The sequence below is a fragment of the Sander lucioperca genome, chromosome 10 (genome assembly GCF_008315115.2).
Source record: "Sander lucioperca isolate FBNREF2018 chromosome 10, SLUC_FBN_1.2, whole genome shotgun sequence".
NCBI lineage: Eukaryota > Metazoa > Chordata > Actinopteri > Perciformes > Percidae > Sander > Sander lucioperca.
The window spans coordinates 991,859-1,001,956 of NC_050182.1; the positions used below are offsets into that span (position 1 = coordinate 991,859).

At 40.4% G+C, this 10,098-nt stretch overlaps 1 long non-coding RNA gene across 1 annotated transcript in view; it reads right to left on the bottom strand.

Annotated features, from left to right (window-relative positions):
* Positions 1-9,540: 9,540 nt before the first annotated feature.
* The window catches only part of LOC116051218, a 4,185-nt gene continuing 3,627 nt past the window's right edge, over positions 9,541-10,098 (bottom strand). Inside the window, exon 3 of the long non-coding RNA XR_004105305.2 lies at positions 9,541-9,984. This is a non-coding gene — a long non-coding RNA (uncharacterized LOC116051218). The remainder of the gene's footprint in view (positions 9,985-10,098) is intronic.

Here is a 10,098-nt window from a genome sequence, read left to right on the forward strand (position 1 = left end):
GAGCGTTACTGAGCAGCCTCCAACTGAGCTTGAAGACGTAGATGTGACGTGAGCAACCTGTCTGAAAGTTGGAAGTCTTCTGGTAGCTGTGCCAAGAGAAATCTCAATCATTCCCAATCTAGCAGAGACGGAGAGTGTAGGTATATGTAAGGAGATAACATAGACACAGGCTAATTATTGATCACTAAAATGATAGTTAACATTAGTAATTACACTTAAACAGCTAATGGAAGTCCAAACTGCCTGAGAGCTTCTCCTGTACTATACGGTAATTCCTCTACTATGAGACAGTAAGTCTCGTGGTTATGACCCAATCGTTAGCCTATTTTTATAAAAACGTCTGCTACGGAGCCATAACGTGAGCTACAAGGTAATGGAGCCTTTTATACATTGTCGCGTTTCTTTAGAAATAAACAATGGACAAACAACGTCATATCTTAACGCGCTTGGTCGGGACTCTTGGCGTCACTTTGGGTCGGGACATAAGTAGGATCGGGCATAGAGAACAGATTCCTACTGGGAATCGCTTCAAAAATTACGATTCTAGTAGAATCGTTTCTTTATTGGAATCGTTTGGAGGATTTGGTTTCAAATCTGATCATGGCTTCCCGATTTAATATAATATGCGCACGTTGTGTTGCAGCCTTGGAGCACAGTAAGCGGCGCTCTAGTGTGGCTTTATTGTACGTTGAAAAAGCTGTAAAGATGGCGTTGTGTCGTGCGGTAGCAATATAATTACTGCCAGTAATTCTATTGTCTTAAATCAACGTGGTCATTATTGTGCTATACTGCCACCTACTGACACAGAATAGTATTTAATTTCTCTGCCAGTCATCACATTGCAGGCACAGATAACGCAACAATGGCAAATTATTTGCAGTAACTCGATAAAAGAATTTGTTGGATAAATTAGGCCAACGTAAAATTGGATAATTTCCCACGGACACAGGACGATCTCTGAGAAAATCACTGAGATATATGGACGTCTTTCCTGCCATCGCTAAGGGCGCTAATTTTTGATACACTCCTGTGGGGTCGTATTAGAGGGGGGGGGGGAATAAATGGGCAATGTCGCCGTATGGTTTTGAGGACTTGTCGCGGTTCTGGATCAGTGCTGCGCAGCTAGCTAACGAGCTAAAACATGAAGAGAGCCCAGTGGACTGAGACGCCCATACCGGCAATTTCCACAGGATGCAGAACGTCTGCGGACCGGCTCCGCTGCGTAACGGCTGCGTGCTCCGCCGTCCGTCAACACCCACCAGGTCCGGATTTGTTGCGGCACGGCTGCGGCCATGACTGACAGCTGTAGTCACGAGGACCCACGAGATCTCACGAATTCACGTAGAATAGAACCACAAAACCACCAGCAGTTAGTTTCCATCCAGAGGAGTAGAGGGGAAACTACTCTGAGCTGTGTTTTCAAGGTGTAGTGCAGGGAAATATGATCCGCCGTGAGCACGCTGGATTTTATTTTGAAAATTAACCAGATTTTTATTTAGTTTCTGTGCTCGACTTCCTGTCCCGCACTATCTGCCGTGTGCTGAATTGCTGCGGAGCTCTCCGGCGTCCGGAAACGATAGAAGCTCTGGTATCTGCTCCGGAGGGCTGGGACCGCTGGAGCTGGGACGGAGTCGGGACGCAGATGTTCTGCAGTCAGTGGAAATACACACACTGACTTTAATGGAAACCTAATGACTCCGTCGACGTTCTGGAGCGGATCCGCAGCCGTTACGCATCCAGTGGAAATTGCCGGTTATAGTTCACTTTGTTTAGGTTTTCTCCAAAGTGCCTTACTGTTCTGTTGTTGTATTGATCGGATTAACCTGCTGTTTGCCAGCTAATAGACCGAGAAAAAACCGAAGCTAATGGAACCACATTTAAAATGTCGGGGTGTGTGTTAAGGTTGGTTTGGGTGAGGTGGAAAAATGAAGTGATTTAGTTTGGTTTTAGAAGGAAATACTACTGTATGTCCACAGTGTTATTATATTATTATTATTATTATTATTATTATTATTATTATTATTAAGTCACATCACAAAGAGCTCACATGACTTGGGTTGTTTTTCTACATTTTTTAAAAGTGTGTTTAAACTACAAGTTGTGATTTGTTGCATGTTGTAAATTAAAGGCTCATTGCACCATTTCTGTCTCATCTCATCATTTTCAAGTAAGTGTGTGTGTGTGTGTGTGTGTGTGTGTGTGTGTGTGTGTGTGTGTGTGTGTGTGTGTGTTTTCATGTGTGTACTAAAAGCAACCAATGGCAAGTAAGATTGTATTTGATTGTCTTTAACCAACATACACATGTCCAAATACACAAAATGAGGGAAGATTTTCCCTCTCTCTCTCTCTCTCTCTCTCTCTCTCTCTCTCTCTCTCTCTCCCCCTCTTTTACTTTATTTTACTTGTGAAGAGCGCTGTAGGGAACCATTCAGTTTATTTTTTTTCTTTTAAATGTGGTTTAAAAAAAATACTGCTGAACAACCTTAATGGTGATTGACAGGTGATACTTGTTTGGGGCCGTGTGATTGGCTGACTCTGCAGAGAAGGTGATGGCCGCGACTTTCCAGCCATCGACATCAAGTCCAGGTGCAGTCCGAGTTTCAGGCTTTGCAGCCCCGCAGGCCTGCTGACCGAAGCCCCGTATCTACGGTTACATCGTTATTAATCAAAGAGACACTTTATTTGCGTGCAATTACAACTTCTAAAATGTGTTTGCACACCGTAGTCTGTAAAAAATAAGGTTCACATTCACTGTAGCTCAGTATGCTATATCACTCCGATGTAGATAACAGCGGGAGTGACTGGTTTAAAAGTTCAAATTTTAGTAAAATAAGAGTTATTTGGTGTGTTTCTGTGCATGAAATAGGCTATGACTAGTCTGGCTATCACCAGACCAAGCTCAGTCTTTTAAGATTCTTGTAGAGAAACAAAGATCCCGAATACTGTGTTGTTTTTCCTCCGCCAAACCTCGTTCAGAAAAAGGCTTTTTTAACGCGGCTCTCTATCGTCGACCTCCGCTATGTATATTATAGGTTGACGGGATAAAAGTTAAAATCTAGTTAAAATAAGGGCTCCTTTGTGAGTTATTTGTATGCCGAATTTTTAAGAGTAAACTTTCGATTAAATGAAAGCCTAATTCATGTTTATGGAGGGGAGAATTATTTATGAAAACGCTAAAGCAACTTTAAATTGTGAGGATTTAATAATGGATTATGGCTGACAACAGCGAGTGACCGTTAACGCTTTTGTTTTCAGCTTCTCTCGTCTTTAACGTTGAACAAAGCTTTCCTGTATGTTTTGTATCTTACAGCAAAACCAGCTGTTTAAAATCTGCCGTTAAAGTTGTGAAAAGCGTCCGAATACTGTGTTGTTTTTCCTCTGCCAAACCTCGTTCAGAAAAAGGCTTTTTAAACGCCGACCTCCTCTAGTATATTATACGGGGTCGGAATCAAAGTTAAAATCTAGATAAAATAAGAGCTCATTTTGAGAGTTAATTGCATGCCGAATTTTCAAGCATAACCCTCCGATTCAAAAACATCCTTATTCATGTTTGTCGACGTGAGAATCCCTAATGACAAAACAAATATATAAATTGTGAGGCTTTAATATTGAAGTATGGTCACTCAGCTGACAGAAGCCCGTAAATTAAGAGTTATTTGGTGTGTTGGTTGTCTGCCGAATTTCTTAGTTTAAGTTAACGATTTCAGAAAATCCCAATTCAAAAAAGTTTGTCCAGGTGAGAATTCTTAATGAAAAAGCTAAATAAATGTAAATGGTGAGGTTTTACTAATGGGATATGGTATGGCGATTTCCCCGCATACAATACAGTGGCATGTTTCGTGGATGAATCATTGTTAAACATTATGACAATGCACACTAAGAACACAAATCTGTGGTTAAAGATTTAAATAGGACCCCGAATATTGAGAGATGAACTTTGTTTCTCCGCCAAACCTCGTTGTAAAAAAGTTTGTTTTAACGGGTCTGACTTTCACCGACTAGTAGGCCTACCGCTGTAGGTTGTACGGATACAAGTTACAATCTAGCTAAAATAGGAGCTCATTGGTGTTTTTGTTTGATGCCGAATTTTGTAGTCTAAACTTAAGATTTCAAAAAGTCCTAACTTGTGTTTGACGAGGTGAGAATTCTTTATTAAAAACCTAACTAAATATTAAATGTGAGGTTTTACTAATGAAATGTGGTTTAGCGATTTTCCGGCATACGCCATAACGGCATGTTTCGTGGATTAATTATTAAGAATTACAACAATCGACATTATATAACACATGAGAATAAATTACTTGTTGTGACTAATGTTACATGTTTTGTGTGTTTTCATGTTCTGCAGTCAGACCACAGCGACAGCAGCGCCCCTCTCTCCTGAGACGGTCATTGGCTGCCACCTGGCGGTGAGTTTTTGAAACTGCATTGAATTGTTTCCAACGATTGCTCGCCGCCGTTGTAGGATAGCAGCGGTTTTAACGGTTCTAAAAGTTATAATCTTATCAAAACAAGACTGCATTGGTGTGCTAATTGTATGCCGAATTGTGTAGTATAATCTTTCCATTAAATAAACCCTTAATTCATGTTTGTGGAGGGGAGAATTATTTATGTAAAAGCTAAAACAACCATAAATTGTGAGATTTTAATAATGGAATATGGTTTGGCGGTTTTCCTGTGTACAATATAACGGCTCGTTTCGTGGATTAATTGTTAAATAAACCAACAATGCACACAAGGACACATGCATATATGGTTTGTTAAAGATGTGAAAAGATGACGTGAATACACAGAGAAACGGTCTGTTTTCTCCGCCAGAAAAGCACACACACACACAGACACACACACACAGACACAGACACACACACACACAGACACACACACACACACACACACACACACACACACACACACACACACACAGTTTTTACCCTGTAGCCGGGAACGGGTGGAGCGTTTTTAAGATTTCCACTCTGGAGGGTGGCTTAACTTTTTTGCATAAACCCAACCACCTCAGTAACATACAGTATGTTTACCAAAAAACAATCCCAATTTACGTGGGGCTTGCTACAGACCTATCAGACAAAGAGAGCTCTGAGCTGATTTTAATGGAGGATAGTAACACAAACGTGTCGGGCTGTGCTCATCCTTCCGGCAAAATGCTGTTTTTATTTTTATTTATTTAAGAAAAATGTTATTACAAACTAATGTGATTTAGAACTGAATATAGCTTTTAACAAAACGTAAAAAGAATAAGTAGTGACCACTAAAATGTTTAACCCTTGCGTTGTCCTCGGGTCAAATTTGACCCGTTTTTAAGTTTTTAATATCAGAAATATAGGTTTTTTTCAACCAAATTGCCCAAAAATAACACAGATGTACGCTGTATGGAACCCATACAACATTTACAAAAAATACTGATTATTTACATAAAATGTTGGATGTTTTAGTCAATTTCATGGCATTTACAAAAATGTTTAAATGGTTTCAAAACCGCATCCTGACTAAACTTTGACAGTCTGTGATCCACTCAACATCCTCTGGTCTTAACTCATAGTCAAAATTATTCATAATTTCTGCTTTTTCTAACTTAAAAATGAGGTATAATGTCATAAATTAGGTTTATTGACCATGAATTAAAAATAAATGTTTTAAAAAGCATCAAAAAGGTTTACAGTGTCTGTGTATGTTTACGTGCAGATATTTGAAGGGTTAAATCCCTGTTATCACGACTTGGAAATAACAGTTTTGGACCCAAAATGTAGACTGTTATTATGAAGATTTATTTAGGAAAAACGGCTTCAACAGAAAAGTAGTATGTTGTGGTATGTGTATGTGGTAGTTATGTTACAACCCAGTCTCACGGCAGTTCGTGTAAATGTCACGTTATTTTTAATCTATTGATACGTGTTCACGGGGACGTTTTTCTCGTTTTTTACGTGGTGGCCAGCACGAAATACCCTACGGGGAAAGGACGCCTCACACGCCGCCAGGCGGCCGCTGGGGACGAGACTACAGGGAAAGGGCGCCTCACACGCCGGGGGACGGCCACGGGGGACGGCCACGGGGGACGTGTGACAATAACGGGATGGCGGAGGTTGGGTTTAGGAAAAACACTACAGGGAAAGGGCGCCTCACACGCCGGGAGACGGCCGCTGGGGACGGGGGACAATAACCGGACGGTTGTGATTAGGAAGACTATGGGAAACTAAACGCCACATGCGGGACGCGATCCCCGCTCGCCCGGGTGAAAGTCCTGTGTTTGACCCATCCACCTCCTTACGTGGAAATTCTCCCTTACATACTACTCTAAATCCTAACTGCTGCTCTCCCCGGTGCGTTACTCCGGATTTCCACTGGATGCAGAAGGTCTGCGGACCGGCTCCGCTGCAGAACGGCTGCGTGCTCCGCCGTCAGTCAGTACCCACCAGGTCCGGATTTGTTGCGGCACGGCTGCGGCCATGACTGACAGCTGTAGTCACAAGGACCCACGAGATCTCACGAATTCACGTAGAATAGAACCACAAAACCAACAGCAGTTAGTTTCCATCCAGAGGAGTAGAGGGGAAACTACTCTGAGCTGTGTTTTCAAGGAAATATGATCCGCCGCTGGATTTTACTTTGAAAATTAACCAGATTTTTATTTTGTTTCTGTGCTCGACTCCCTGCCCCGCACTCAGTGTTGCCAACTCTTTTCCAATGAAAGTCGCTAGCACCAGCTCCAAAAGTCGCTAAAAGTCGCTAGATGACGTCATACGCTCATTTGCATATTGTTGACGTCATTACGCAATCATTTGTAGAAAGCTTAGTGGTTGTGTCAGCAAAGTAGATATACCTACTACAATACCTTGCTAGTCGCTTTTTTTATATAAAAGTCGCTAAGGGGGTCTGAAAAGTCACTAAATCTAAGTTGGCAACACTGCCCGCACTATCTGCCGTGTGCTGAATTGCTGCGGAGCTCTCCGGCGTCCGGAAACAATAGCAGCTCTGTGTATCTGCTCCGGAGGGCTGGGACCGCCGGAGCTGGGACGGAGTCGGGACGCAGACGTTCTGCAGTCAATGGAAATACACACACTGACTTTAATGGAAACCTAATGACTCTGCCGATGTTCCGGAGCGGATCTGCAGCCGTTACGCATCCAGTTGAAATTGCCGGTTAGACAAACACGCTGCAAGACGCCTTTTTCGTCGCATCAGACGCTGACAGCCACTGTCCAAACGTCCTTATTTTACGAGTTCGGAATGAGAACGGGTTGACAGTGTATAGCGTTGATAGAGTTTAGCGAGGATTAGACATGGAACCTGTTGCGAAGAGAGGCCGTTCAGAGATGTGGGAACACTTTGATTTGATTTCGCCCAACAAGGTTGGCAATAGGCTATGTTATTTTATTGCTTATATGGGATACGCCAGTGTGCATTAGGCTATGTGGCTCTCCATAATGCGAAAAAGTCTGCATTTAAATTAGCTACAACCTAAGTTATATCTTCATAATGAAATTATTTGTGACTATAGACAATAGGAACTTCTTAATATTCACATCTTTCATATAAATTCGGCCAAGCGCTAGTCTATTCTACCATTTGGGATATAGGCTTGGTGTAGGCTATTCATTAAATCTGTTGTGTGTTTGCAGCTGTCATGTATCATCTAATGTTGGCTCATATTCCGCCACTGGCAAAAAAACAAAACGCATCACTTAAGGATACTTATTGTGAATTCTTTTTGTAGGTCCAGTGTTTGATTTGTGAGCAGAAGCTGGCCTAAAATACCAACACCTCATCCATGCTGAGGCACTTCCATGCCAAGCATGATCGGGCCACTGCCTCTGAACAAGCTGAATCCAGCAGTCAGGGTGAGTTTCTCCGCTGACTCAGTTGTTCCTTTTCAAGTGTGAACTCAGTGAACTCCGTGAACACGTATCAATAGATTAAAATAACGTGACATTTACACGAACTGCCGTGAAACCGGGCTGAACTATTGCAATGTGATGCAAGGGTAGTTTTATTCCTAACATTATTCTATCAACACAGACATTTACATCAATAGTCTGGTGTTATAATTTATTTGCGTTGGGTGTACTGTGGAGTGGGTAAGACTGTTTTTAGGGGCAGGCTAGCAGATACTGTTGACTTGCGCTAGCCTAGCACCAGCTAACTCTGCACCTAGAAGGACTGGATGAAACGTGTTGAAAACTGTCTCCACTGATAAATAACACCCTGGCTAACTTGGAAATGAGGTCCTATGTCCAAAATTCTGAACCCCCCCTTTAAGTGTTTTTCAATTGAAATATTGTAAATTATGGGGAAGCGAAGCTGCTGTATTGCTGCATTGTTTGTGGCTAAATTAAAATAATGTCCATACTGTGGCCAAAAGTTTTTTTTCAGATTATCAAAGTAAATATGATTTGAGAGGTATTTTTAAGGTTACTTTTCAAAAAGCAAACAAAGAAATTGAAAGATTGCAGATGGTGTAAACCAGGGGCGATTCTAGGATCAGACCTTTAAGGGGGCTCAGCCCCTAATGAGAATGTGATGTGGATACAGTGCCTTGCAAAAGGGTTAACCCCCCCTCCTGCTAAATCAGTATTTGCACTGGATAACAATAAATATATGTATTTATTATTACAACAGTATAAGATAAATGCAAAATATTGAACATGTGAAAAAACTACGAAAGTCCCTTTATGGACTACCAGAATCAAATGAAATGATAATGAAGTGTAAACAATAAATAAATAAATAGAAAATAAAACTTTCCTTGACTGGGTTACAGGTGCATTGATGACAGCGACACAGATATTAAACCTGTTTCTTTGAACCTGTAATTGTTTGTCCTGCGTTACTAACAGACAAGTTCGCAAACTCTAACTTGAAGCACTAAAATTGATGAAATAATAATTTGTTTTTTTATTGTTATAATTTTTAGGGGGGCTGAGATGAAAGGGTCTAAAATCGCCACTGGTGTAAACATTTCTGTAAACAATCTGTGATCTGTAAGATTATTCCTGCATTGACCTTGTTAACAAACAGTAAATATAATAATAAAAGTTACAAAATATTACACAAAACTTTTAAATACATTTGATTAATCGTTCAGCTCTTATATATATTATATATCTATATAGATAGAGATATATAGATAGATATATAGATATATATATCTATATATCTCTATACATACATGTATGTATATATATATATATATATATATATATATATATATATATATATATATATATATATATATATATATATAGCTTCTGTATGAGTTTGTAAAACACTTTGAGCTGCATTTAATGTGTGAAAGGTGCCTTGCAAACAAGATATTATTATACTGATCTGTAGTTTCATCTTCTTTATGAATGAGTGAACATGACGGCATTAAAAACAGACCCAGAGTTAAACTGTCACATGTGTTTTATTCAACAGGAGACACAAGTTACTCTGATTCATCAGGTAGTAACAGATTACTCTGGTTCATCAGGTAGTAATAGATTACTCTGATTCATCAGGTAGTAACAGATTACTCTGATTCATCAGGTAGTAACAGATTACTCTGATTCATCAGGTAGTAACAGATTACTGACCGATGTTACAGTTCTGAACAGTTTCAAGATGAACAGGTTCATACTTAGCACATCCAATTATAATTTTACAACCTGTGAAAAGTCTACCGTTGTATTGATTAGTAGCGGGGTTTAATACACACTTAACAACTTCAAAGCCTCCTCTTTCAAAAAGATTATGTTCAACACGAATTCCTCCAGAACACACACGTCTGACCTGAGTGATAGTCGCTTTGATGAAGGTATTACTATTCCTATTGGTAGGGAGACTGTTCATCTTTGTGTCACATTGTTCAGGAGTCATGCGCGGTGCGATATGGTCTCTTTGAAACATTGTAAGCTTACGAGCACCGTCCACAGAGAGCAGAGCAGCAGAGACCAGCAGAACACCGGCAACGATAGAGATCTTCATGTTTATCTGGAGAACACAGAGTTATAAAATCTGTTAGAGACTTTACTCTGACATATCTAACATCTCTTTATATTATCATATACAACCTGTTAGAGACACTCAATCACTGACACACAGTCA